The sequence below is a fragment of the Opisthocomus hoazin genome, chromosome 1 (genome assembly GCF_030867145.1).
Source record: "Opisthocomus hoazin isolate bOpiHoa1 chromosome 1, bOpiHoa1.hap1, whole genome shotgun sequence".
NCBI classification, from domain to species: domain Eukaryota; kingdom Metazoa; phylum Chordata; class Aves; order Opisthocomiformes; family Opisthocomidae; genus Opisthocomus; species Opisthocomus hoazin.
The window spans coordinates 18,340,755-18,351,137 of NC_134414.1; positions in this window are offsets into that span (position 1 = coordinate 18,340,755).

Genomic DNA, 10,383 nt, shown 5'->3' on the forward strand with positions numbered 1-10,383 from the left:
CTTTATAAGTTGAAGGTGTGGAGCTTCTCATCACGAGAAAAGAGTGGTCGTTTTTTCTGGTGAGTGCTAGAAATCTTGAGTTAGCCCTGTCGGTTTAACGTTCAGGTTTGTGTCACATTAAGAGCTGACATCAGTAGTTACTCTAGCTCTCAAACCAGATATCGTGCATAGGGATATTATTGTATAGTTTTAGGAGGGGGATTCCCCATGCTTATTGATAATACTCTTATAACAGTTATCAGTTATCTGCCCAGCGTAACACTAGCAATTTTCTGCCTCCTTTGAGAGACAGATAAAAACACAATATGTAGAAAAGACACCAGTAGAAGAGGTGTGTTGCATTTAAAAACAGACTAACTGTAGTGAGTATCTCCTGAACATGTCTCACTGCTATGTCAGCTTCATCATTTAGAGATTCTGACAAGGTGATTGTTAGCATTGCAATGCTATCTTCAAGATGGAGTTTATAATCGTTGGTATCCCACTGATTTCATCCTGCTGTATTAAAAATAATAACTCAGAACACTTTGTCTGTCAAGATATCTTTTCTAAGTTATCCACAAATGACCTCTTAGTTATGTTTTCTCTGAATTGCACATGTACATCGTGTTCCTTTATAGTAAATCAGTTTCTACCCTAAGCTTCGTTTTAGCAATGCTCTAAGAAATAAAATAATCCAGTCTGGAATTGTATTCCTTTTTGCATATTTGTTTCTTTTGCTACATATAGATGCTGCACCATCTTATTCAATGACTTCAATAGTAGAGGGCTCTAATGCCTCTCAGCGTTAATTTTTTGAGGGGATTCCACCTTCTAAAATGAAAGATGTTGTTTTTATTTTTTTCTTGTAATTCTAAGGTCCGAGACCATCAGTGTTACAGACAAAACAGATACAGTATCAACTGCCATCAAGCTGAGAATGTCTTTGAACCAGATGTGACCTTTTATTTGCTTGCTGATGCTATACATCTGCCAGCTATTAGAGGGACTTTCCCTGCTGGCACCTGCAGGCAGGCCTGTATTTTATATATTTGCAGTGTAGTTCTGTCACCTTATCTTCTCTCTGTTTTTTGCTGCAGATGGTTGGCCTGATCGTTTTGTTTGGAAATCAGGGAAAAGTGAGTTAGGAAAATAATGTTGTGTTGCATCAAGGGATATGCCACATGAAACAGCTCCATCTAAGCACGATGGGCTTTCCTTCATCTTGTCATGCATCACCAGCTTTCCCATCTGAGTGACTCTTTCGTTCCTCTACGTTCATGATTTCCAGTATTTGGCATTCACATATTTCTAGATTGGTAACAGTTTGTCTGAAGAGCTGTTTTGAGAGAAAATTTATGTCTGTAATCAGTCATCAGTGACTACACGTGATAGAGATTGTTCAAGAAAACACAGTACTACCCATTAGCTGTTATTATTTTCCTTTTTTTGAACGTTCCACCATGCAATCATAAAGAAGAAACAATGTTGTAATCCCGTAATGTATTATCTCCTAACTTAATTATTTACTTCTTGTAGCTGTAGAAAAAAACTACAAATACAGATTTCCAAGATGAAGTTTGTTTACATACATTAATTGTTGAATTCTGTGAACTAAATTATAAAAAATAACATATAGTATATCTGATAGAGCCATATATATCTGGAGAAAGAAAAGAGGGCTGATATAGAAAATGTGCAAGAACTCAGTCTGCTACATAGTAGGTTTGTCAAAAATGATTTCACAAGTTTGGAAAAAACAGTTTGACAGCTTGGAACTACTGACATGTCAGGCTCACCTCTGTGCCTGGGAGGATCATGGAATAGATCCTCCTAGAAGCTATGCTGAGGCACATGGAGACAGGGAGATGATTCAAGACAGCCAACATAGCTTCACCAAGGGCAAGTCTTTCCTGACCAACCTAGTGGCCTTCTGTGATGGAGCGACTATCTCAGTGGACAAGGGAAGAGAAATGGCTGTCGTCTATCTGGATGTCTGTAAGGCCTTTGACATGGTCCCCCAGGGCATCCTTCTCTCTAAATTGGAGAGAGAGGGATTTGATACATCCTTCAGGGGTCCGTATTGGGACCACTCCGGTTTAATATCTTCATCAATGGCCTGAACAGCGGGACTGAGTGCACCCTCAGCAAGTTTGCAGATGACACCAAGCTCAGTGGTATGGTCAACATGTCTGAGAGACAGGATGCCATCCAGAGGTACCTGGACAAGCTTGAGAAGTGGGCCCATGAGAACCTCACGAGGTTCAACAAGGCCAAGTCCTGCACATGGGTCAGGGCAAACCCTGGTTGAGATCAGCCCTACCGAGAAGGACTTGGGGGTACCGGTGGATGAAAAGCTGGACATGACCCAGCAATGTGTGCTCACAACCCAGAAGGCCAACTATATCATGGGCTGCTTCACAAGAAGTGTGGCCAGCAGCTCAAAGGAGGTGATTCTGCCTCTCTACTCCGCTCTGGTGAGACACCACCTGGAGTCCTGAGTCCAGCTCTGGAGCCCCCAGCATAGGAAAGACATGGAACTGTTGGAGTGGGTCCAGAGGAGACCACAAAAATGGTCCGAGGGCTGGAACACCTCTATGAGGAAAGACTGATAGGGTTGGGGCTGTTCAGCCCAGAGATTTGGGCTAGTCAGGTGTTTAATTACACTTTACTTGTAGTTTATTTAACTTAAATTACATGTGACATTCGTATGTGAACTAGCAGCTGTGACATGGAGCACAGAAGGTTTTCATGTCATTCCTTCCCTTCAGTTTTATGTTGCAACATTTCTGTTTATGGTCTCATTTGAAAAATTGGTTGGTTGCTGTAGTAATTAGCCAAAGAAGACAGAGTCTTATTCACCTCATTTATTCTTAAAGTGCTAGGCTTCTTTTCTAAAACCCAGATAAATACAAACTCTGGAATATTAGATGTTAAAACATATTAGATGCTACTGGTCTTCTCTACACAAGTGCTGGACTGTTACAATATTGGTTTTGGGGGAAAACAGGCGTGACTTTGGAATAGACAACATGCAGTGTTTCTGTAGATTTTGTCTGCTTGGAGTCATCATGGCTGTTTGGATTATTTCTCTGCTGCTGGGATGACAGATCTAGCAATCAGTGCACCTCTGGGAGGAAAACTCATATGCCTTATTCCATGAGCGCCAGCCTCACTGTCTTGGGCATCCGTGAAACAGCGAATGTGCTTGTGAATGGGCACTGTAGGGCTGCCAGATGGTGACAGCTCAGTCGTTATAATCAGAGAACATTGCTATTGTGACAGCCGAGGACCAATTTTCACTAATGCTTCTGAGACACCACTCACTGGACCTTTAGAAAAAAAAAAAAGGGAGATACCATTTTGCATTTTCCTTATTTTGCACTGTCTTTAGGTATCTATTACTGTCAGATGCAGAATGCTAGGTTTGACAGATTACTTGGTCTTATCAAACATGATCATTCCTGAAACACTAAATTATTATGCCCTTCGGAGGTTATGTCGCTGACATACTTATGTAAGATGTCTATTCATTGTGTCTGGCTACGTCACCACAGTGTCACAAAATACTTTATACTGTTGTTGATTACACTATTATTTCAGCAATTTACAGGTGCAGCAGGCCTCTGGTTTCACTACATGGTGATATATTACATCTACCTACTACTTTTACAACATGGCATTTCAGGAATATTGGTCACTACTTATACAGCTTGTGAAATTTCATTGATCCAAGTCAAATCACTTAGTTAAAAAAATTACAATGAATCATACTCCTTCATTAGATGTAAGGAAGCTACTTCCACTGTTGAAATGTATTATATATCCTATACTGGTACTACTAGCTTGACTGTTAGATAGATTTCAGCTTGCTACTTCCAGTTTTGGTATAACTATGATGTTATAAGTCACGGTAAATTCTAATGGCTTGAGGATTTTTCTTCCAAAATATTTCCAAGAATGATAGAATAGTTTGGGATGAAAGGGACCTTTAAAGTTCATCTAGCCCAACACCCCTGCAGTGAGCAGGGACATCTTCAACTAGAACAGGTAGCTCAGAGCCCCATCCAACCTGGCCTTGAATGTTTCCAGGGATGGGGCATCTACCACCTCTCTGGGCACCCTGTTCCAGTGTTTCACCACCCTCATTATAAAAAATTTCTTCCTTATACCCAGTCTTAGTCTACCTTCTTTCAGTTTAAAACCATTACCTCTTGTTCTGTTGCAACAGGCCCTGCTAATAAGTTTGCTCCCAGCTTTCTTACAAGCCCACTTTAAATACTGCAAGGCTGCAACAGGGTCTCCCTGGAGCCTTCTCTTTTCCAGACTGAACAACACCAACTGTCTCAGCCTTCCCTCATAGGAGAGGTGCTCCAGCCCTTGGGCCATTTTTGTGGTCTCCTCTGGACCCACTCCAACAGCTCCATGTCTTTCCTATGCTGGGGGCTCCAGAGCTGGACTCAGGACTCCAGGTGGGATCTCACTAGAGCAGAGTAGAGGGTCAGAATCTCCTCCTTTGAGCTGCTGGCCACACTTCTTTTGATGCAGCCCATGATATAGTTGGCCTTCTGGGCTGTGAGCGCACGTTGGTGGCACATGTTGAGCTTTTCATCCACCACTACCCCCAAGTCCTTCTCGGCAGGGCTGCTTTCAACCCCTTCATCCCCCATCCTGTATTGATACTGGGCGTTGTCCCAATCCATGTGCAGGACCTTGCACTTGACCTTGTTGAACCTCTTGATTTTCTTATGGGCCCACTTCTCAAGCTTGTCCAGGTCCCTCTGGATGGCACCTCGTCTTTCAGACATGTCAACCATACCACTGAGCTTGGTGTCACCTGCAAACTTGCTGAGGGTGCACTCCATCCCACTCTCTAGGTCATTGATGAATGTATTAAAAAATATTTATCCCAATACGGACCCCTGAGGGACACCACTTGTCACCAATCTCCATTTTGGAATGGAGCCGTTGACTATTACCCTCTGAATGCAATCATCCAAGCAATTCCTCATCCACCAAACAGTCCACCCATCAAAATACCCCTTTACCTTCGAAGTAATGGCAGAGCCCATAAAACAGACTGTGCTTTAGCAGAGAGTTTTCATTTTCATGTCAGGATACGAGATACGTCTTTTCTACTGGATCACTACTGTTTTGGTGTCAGGAATCTTGCTTTGAGAAATTTGCTATTATTTGTTCTGTGAAAATTCTGATAGTATGGAAGGAGTTAGAGAACACTGTAATATGGAACTAAGAAATTTAAGACACATACAAAATTGTTGCAGTCTGTGTAAAGCTAAAAGAAATATATTCATTAAACACAGCATCATTGAATAAAATCAATTTCAATATAGGAAAGTGAAAATATGAAATGGATCATGGCACATCTGCAGTTTCTCTGAAGAAAACTTTCCTTCTGATGGACTTTACAAAATGCACTGCAGAGTTCATCTGCCTAATCCTTTACCAAACTATCTGCAGTATCAATTTAGTGATAGTAGCTGGGTATAGAAGAGGGAAGGTAAGTTTGGAGGCAGAGATACATCATCCTTGGGGTTTTAAGAATATCGTATGGGTGGCAAGTAACTTTTTCTTACCTTTACCTTTACCTTTACATGTTTACAATGTAGACCTATAGCTATTTAGGATTCTTCTATTGATAATTTTCTATCCATTTAGGCTAAGACTGATTGCGTGCTGCAGGAAGAAATTTTCCCCCACTGATCTTCAGGGAAGCCTAGATAATTACTCCAGAAGTAGAAGTTTTTACACTGCAAATGTGTAAAAGTTAATCAAAATAAATTCTGCTCCACAGTTTAGCATTCACCTATTACCCTTTAGGCTCCCACACAATAGTCATCATGTAAAACTTAGACCGAGTTTTACTAATAGATGCATGCACATCCTATGAAGTCACGATACACAGAGCTGGGAAAGATGTTAAACATCCTATTTGTTTCCAGATTACCCTTTTGCAAATGGCAGTGGTGAGCTGCTATCTGTGTTTTGTGCCATGACTACTTAACCCTCAAAAGGAAAATAAGAAAGCAATTCTAGGATGTAGTAGAGACTCTTTTTTTAGGCCACTAAAGGAGTGGGATGAGGCTAGGGCAGAGGGACAGACACTGCAGCTTTAAGGAATACTTTTTTCTCCTGCTGATTAAAAAGACTCATTAATAATTTAAGAAAATCTACAACTTTAGAGGATTTTTTTTTGCCATTTTCTTATGACAACTGACATGCAGTAAGAAATTTTTCCAAAATACTGATCTCTTATATTTGGTAGCAATAATTAATAAAATGGCAATATTAAAATCTACTTGGATAATTTTTATTCAGGCTTTGCAAAATGTCTGCATGGTTGGTGTATTTGTAAATAATGCTAACAAAGAAATAAAACATGAAAATTAATGCATTGAATTGTTATGCTCATTTCCTTTTCAGTCAATATGCAGAGATCTTTTATCCCTGAGACCAGATGCACCACGTGTAATGAGATTCTGCAAAGTATCAATATGCACAAACGCCACAAAAGGAGTCTGGGGTGTTCAGCTCATTCCTGACAAGTAGGATTAATGAGGAATGGATAAATATGTCTATAAAAAGCAAGACTGGATTGAAAGTTAAATCTTATGGACATGATCAATGTTTGAAAGAGTGCTGATGTTCAACACATTGAAAGAATTCTTCCAAATTTTCTCTGAGGAAAAAAAAAAACTTATAAAATCATTTTAAATAAACCAGGCCAACTGAGAGACAAGCTAGAGTTATTCACTCAATATTTCAAGGTAAAGTTTAACACATTTTTGACTGTTTAGTCAGCAGGTCTCTGTGTTTTCTTCACCAAGCTGAAGTTGCAAGACAAGTTGCAGTTGCAAAACATCTTGTCCCAGACTTCACAGTTCTCCGGTTCTCGCCAGTCTGCTGATTCCTCAATGCTGAAGAAAAGAGGCTGCAAAAACTACATTAACTATATGCAAACTATGGCGGTGATCTACTGCACACAGCTACACAGAATCACAGAATCACAGAATGGTAGGGGTTCGAAGGGACCTCTGTGGGTCATCTAGTCCGACCCTCCCGCCGAAGCAGGGTCACCTACAGCAGGCCGCAGAGGACCTTGTCCAGGCGGGTCTTGAATATCTCCAGAGAAGGAGACTCCACAACGTCCCTGGGCAGACTGTTCCAGTGCTCCGTCACCCTCAGAGGGAAGAAGTTCTTCCTCATGTTCAGGTGGAACTTCCTGTGCCTCAGTTTGTGCCCATTGCCCCTTGTCCTGTTGCTAGGCACCACTGAAAACAGTTTGGCCCCATCCTCCTGACACCCACCCTTAAGATATTTATAAACATTTATGTGGTCCCCTCGCAGCCTTCTCTTCTTTAGGCTGAACAAGCCCAGCTCCCTCAGCCTTTCCTCGTAGGACAGATGCTCCAGTCCCTTCATCATCCTCGTAGCCCTCTGCAGGACTCTCTTCAGTAGCTCATCTTTCTTGAACTGGGCAGCCCAGAACTGGACACAGGACTCCAGATGGGGCCTCACTAGGGCAGTGTAGAGGGGAAGGAGAACTTCCCTCGACCTGCTGGCCACACTCTGCTTAATGCACCCCAGGATCCCATTGGCCTTCTTGGCAGCCAGGGCACACTGCTGGCTCATGGCCAACTTGTCGTCCACCAGGACACCCAGTTCCCTCTCCACAGAGCTGCACTCCAGCAGGTCCGCCCCAAGCCTGTACTGATGCATGGGGTTGTTCCTCCCCAGGTGCAGGACCCTGCACTTGCCCTTGTTGAACTATACACACATCAGTGATGTGGAACATGGCTTGTTCTGCACAGTTCACCTCGATTCTGAGATCATTTTTTACTGAATTAGATTTTACTGAGATCCAAAGGGAGTATATTTGCAGTAAAAACCCTGTAACTGTTTTTCACCGACTCTGTTAAATTCCACACCACCCATATGGAGCCACAATGGTATGATATATTTTTAATTTTGTCTGGGTCCTCCAAACTACGTAATTGATTAATCTCCTCTTTTATATTAGAAAAATCCTGCTCATTGATATGAATAGACAAATCACTGTATTTTTAACTCTGCATGATGTGTTTGAAAATACGACTAACAGGATGTTCTGCTGATCTCCACAGGATCATTTTGGTAGGTGTCTCTGAACTGACAAAAAAGGATATAAAAAGCACAAAACAAAACTTATCTGAAAAAATAGAACCCATAAAACTATCCATATTGTGTCAAGCAGGCAACACCTTTAGTTTTACTTCATTGTATCGATTAATAACAACAATAAGCTCATACAAAAAGGAATACATTTATTCTGTCAAAGCAATTTGTTTCCCCAGAAAACAATTTAAAGGAAAAGTCAGAAAGAAAGGGTAGTGAAGAATTAAATAATATATAAATGCTGAATCTTATCCAAGATACATGAGATAACCTGCATAATGTTAATTACATTCTGACTAAAGCTGATGAAACTTTTCACACAAGACTCTTCTCTGTCAATGTTCAGCAGATCCAGTGTCTCCGAAGTGTTCAGTTATTACTTGGTAGGGGTTTTTTTTGTCTTGGAAAGCAATTAAATCTCCAACTGAAAAACAGCCATACTTGCAAACTTCAAAATGTATCCCCTTGATTATTTTTTTTTGTTACTTTATTTCACTTTTAGTAATTACATTGGAAAATTTGAAATCAGAATGAAGTACTTTAAATACTCTCAGAGTGAAATACTTGAAGGAGCCACATAAACTTGATTTTTTTCCATCAGTTAAGCACTGGAACTTTTTGTCTTTTCAAATATTGACAGTTAGTTTGAACTGTTTGAATTACTGATAAAGAAACAAATAAATGCTATTACCCTCTGTAGATAGTCCATCAGAAAATTAATTATTGATATGAAATTCTGATCCCACTGGAATCCATGGAAATCAGTGCCATTAATGGACTACAACAGAACCAAGAGTTTATTCTGATTATTAGCAATACCGGGACAAAAGCTTTAAGGAAATCTCAGCGGTCTGGATGAGCTAGATCAGCATCTTTGTGTTATTAATATTTCACAATAATACCAAAAACTCTCCCACAACACAAGCCAGCCCAATGACATTCTGTTTTATTGTTTTGACCTTCCTTACTGGGAATTGTTGAAAATTATTTTGAAAATTATCATTATATGAATTAAATTATTTGTGCTTACAATATTATATTCTGTAATATCATGGCTGTTCAATGGATGCTTTTGAAATCATCAGTTAAAAATCCAGCCAACAAATTCCAGAACACCTAATGACTTTCCATATCATGACATTTTACACCTAGCAATACCTGAAAACCTGCAGGGTTTTTTAGGTCTATGTAGGCAACCTTGGTCCCTCTGTTGGCACTATGTACGTGCTTAGAGCTAAATACATGATCATTGCAGCACTGAATGTCTTTGAAGATGCTCTCCAAATCTCACATTTAATAATGGGTTGTATCCATATTCCGTGCTAGGGTATATACAGTGGATAAATGTTTATAAGTCATTTCAGCTATGATACTTTTCTGAGAGTCTGTGTTGTTCCCTTGGAAAGGAACATATGAGCTGTGAGGCCGGGAATAGGACATGTCTGCAAAAAAATGAATCCTCAGGTTCAGTCCCCTTCAGTTTTTTTCTGAAACACTGAGATTTCTAAGAAGTGCTAAGGTTACCAATACCGCAATAGCATTCTAGAGAGGATTTTTCAGGCAACAATTTGCTTCAGAAAGTTGTTGTCACTGGAGACAATAATTATTCTGGCTTAACTCATTTATTTAATCAATTCTTGGGTAAAACTCCCATGCTACTGCTTTCTCAACCACAAGACTGCTGGTATTTGTCTCCAAGTAAAGTGTTGTATGCTGAAAATTGCTATTTAGAAACTTGAGTCTTGAATCTGCTCGTCTTCTTCACCCCTTGTCTCTTGGGATCATGTTACTTGCATGAGGGTTGTCGCTGAAAAAAACTTCTAGTCCTCTGGGTTGCAAAGACAGCCTTGTAAATAAGAATCCAATTCATATTCCTCCTGGGATTAATGTTAAAATAATTTTCAATTTTTAGTGTTAAAAACAATTTTTACTTCAAGCAGAGCATGAATTTGTTCCAGTTATAAGGGGAAAATAACTGCAGTAGACCTCCAGTTTGGAGACAACAGTTCTGGGAAGTTCCTTCTGTGTGTGAGTGTGTCCTCAGTTCTTACCCACTGATGCAGCAATGAAAGGGCCTTTCGAAGCCCTTTCAACAGTACTCCAGAAGAAGCTTTTTTCTCACATAGGTTAAAATTAGCCCTAAATTCCACACAGTTATAAAGTGTTGTGTCCAAAGTGAGAATACTTCTTCAAAACCATATCTTGCAACTGAGAAGAGCTGAGATGCTC